Raw genomic sequence first — 2,714 nt, 5'->3', positions numbered from 1 at the left:
TTAGGTGGTGGTATCTTCCTCACAGTGTGCAGTGACCACCTCACCATGTGTTGTGACTTGTCTTAGTATTTGTCTCTCTGTGTGTGTGTGTACACAGTACAGTGATTCACCTACAGGTGAGAGCTCGTAAACCAACTTAGCTCCCAAAGTGACTGTTTATTTGATGTGTATCTTCTGTGTCTTGGCAGGGCCTGAGCACCAGGGGCAGAGGACTGACTTTATTTTAGGTGGTGGTATCTTCCTCACAGTGTGCAGTGACCACCTCACCGTGATTTGTGACTTGTCTTAGTATTTGTGTGTGTGTGTGTGTGTGTGTGTGTACACAGTGAAGTGCAGTGATTCACCTACAGGTGGTGTGGTCTGATTATCCGCCTCTATTGGTAAGCTCTGGTCCCTGGCCCTCGACTTGTTTTAAAACTTGGTGGTCCGTTGGGCTGGAAGTGTTTCAGTATTTTAACATTGTTTTTATTCAAGATTTGCCAATAAAGAGTTCATTTTTGTATTGTTACTCATGTTTCTGACTCTAATTGGTGATACGAATCTGTGTATGCCTCTGTAGGAGGTTTATTCTAATTCTTTGGGTGAAATTCCCATAGTGGCGTAGGTGGAGTGAGACTGATATCTTGTCCAATTCCCATTGTACTTAAGACAAAAATTCCTCTTTTGCACTCGTTTCCCATGCCATACTTGGAACACACTTTCAATGATCTTGGGATGTATGCGACGTGTAAGTTATGTCCGTGCGTCTTATGGCGGATATCCAGGCCATCCGTCTCCGCTTGGTTACATCGGACACGACTCCCTTCATTCTGTTTCCAGGCCGGAAAACAATAAAAAGAAAATCCATTGTCTCATTTCTTGCCAAGTCGATCGTGTGAACGGACATTACATCCAACAACACAACAGGTTCTTCCCATGACTACAACTTCCTCGGCGCGTCACAACAAGTGGCCTCACAATATGGTGATTTTTCCCATCAGCCACCACGCCGCTAGAGCCATGACGTCACGCCCCCATCCCCTATATCACACAAAGAGTACCGTTTTTCTGCAGATATCAGCATGATAACTAATTTAATAATCATTTTATACACAGTCAGTAAATTAGCTATAAGTGACTTACATTTTAGACATAATATTGCTTGTTATTGCTCAATTTTGCCAATGAAAATAGTTTCAAACAAAGATCACAGCACTGTTTTGCGTCTCTGAGCAAAGGACGGTGTTTACTTATTGAATGAATCAGTTTTTGAACGAATCGGTTGAATATATGATTCAGTGATTCACTCATTAACACACAGGCTGCGTCCGAAACCGCCTACTTCTCTACTATATAGTAGGGGAAAAGCTGTCAGGTAATACAAGATGGATTCAAATGCGAGGTTAGATGGTAATTTATTAAATGTGAACAAAACAAGCCAAGTCACAGCAAACAGATGGTCGTGGATGCAGTGATGACAGGCCTCCTCGGTAACGCTAGGCTGCAGTGAGCAAGATGCACAAATCCTCAACCAATGAGACAATGTAAGTAATGTAAATACATTTCCATAAAGTAACTAAATATAAGTAATCTATTGTATTTGTCCATTAGTACTGTTGAAAAATTGAGGAACATTTGTGTTGGATAAAAAGCTGCTTAACACTACTTAATACTTTTGAGCACACAAATCTCAGAGGGAGCTTGACTCTTGTCTGGATGTTACAGGAACAGATGAGCACACGTCTGCTTATCTGGCGGAGACGAGAGCGGCTAATGAAGCAATGCTGCCATCAAAGGCTTTGAGTGAGTATACTACAGAAATGAATAAAACATCTGTTTAAATCTTAAGTTGTAGTTTATTTCAATTATTGTAATTTCAAACAGAGTTATCACAGCACTTTTCTGATTCTTGATTCCTGTGCATTTGCTGCAGAGCTTTTGTGGTGGAGCAGGACCTGCAAGGAAAGGTGACGGCGGCATTTGTGGAAAAAAAAGGGAAAACCTGAACAAAAATATAAAGTAAGATCATTCTGTTACTTCTAATACAGAATCAAATGACTCTGTGCTGTTAAAATGACTGCTTTTGTATTGTGTTTGTGCATCTTTGTAGGATCTGAAATGTCTGCAGACTGGTGTGTGCAGTGAGGATGGAGGAGTCCACAGCAGTATCCTGGGAATGGTCCAGTGCCGCGGATGAGACGCTCCATCACTCCTCCTCTTACGGTCTCATCTGGACCAGATGCTGCTGTGGTCTCTTCATCCTCAGTGACCCCAGAGCCAGCGAGAGCATCTAGAGAAAGACCAAAAGACACTGAGGAAGTGAGTTTGGTCAAGTTTGTCCTGCTGGCTTGTTCATACAACATCAGTCAATGAAACCTGAGTTTCAGAAGCTTCAAAAGCATCATCAAATAATGTCATGAAGCTTCTGAAAGTCAGGCTCCATCGACTGATATTGTATGAACAGAAACCAGCAAGACAAACTTAACTAAAATCACCTTTTGTGTTCAGGAAAAAAAATAAATACCCCAAGGATTGAACAGTGTGGAGGCGAGTAAATAATGACTGAATTTATATGTTTGGGTGAACTAACCCTTTAAACCCCCCAAAAGGAAAAATTACCTTGAAGAAATAAACTTTAAGAAATAAGCAGCTTTATTGAGCGTTTGTACCCAAGACACAAAAAAGGATTTACAAAAATCACATTTACATTTATCAGAAACTTTTATCCGAAGTGA

General features: G+C 41.0%; 1 long non-coding RNA gene across 1 annotated transcript; it reads left to right on the top strand.

The window, feature by feature from the left end:
- Positions 1-1,912: 1,912 nt before the first annotated feature.
- On the top strand, positions 1,913-2,579 carry LOC107747995 (uncharacterized). The gene is made up of 3 exons (XR_001640864.1): positions 1,913-1,946; positions 2,090-2,298; positions 2,488-2,579. It is a non-coding gene; the product is annotated as an uncharacterized LOC107747995 (long non-coding RNA).
- The last annotated feature ends 135 nt before the right edge of the window (positions 2,580-2,714 follow it).

This window comes from Sinocyclocheilus rhinocerous, unplaced genomic scaffold (assembly GCF_001515625.1).
Source record: "Sinocyclocheilus rhinocerous isolate Xijiao unplaced genomic scaffold, SAMN03320098_v1.1 scaffold4972, whole genome shotgun sequence".
NCBI lineage: Eukaryota > Metazoa > Chordata > Actinopteri > Cypriniformes > Cyprinidae > Sinocyclocheilus > Sinocyclocheilus rhinocerous.
The sequence above is the reverse complement of the archived record's forward strand: the minus strand, read 5'-3'. Positions and strand labels throughout refer to the sequence as shown.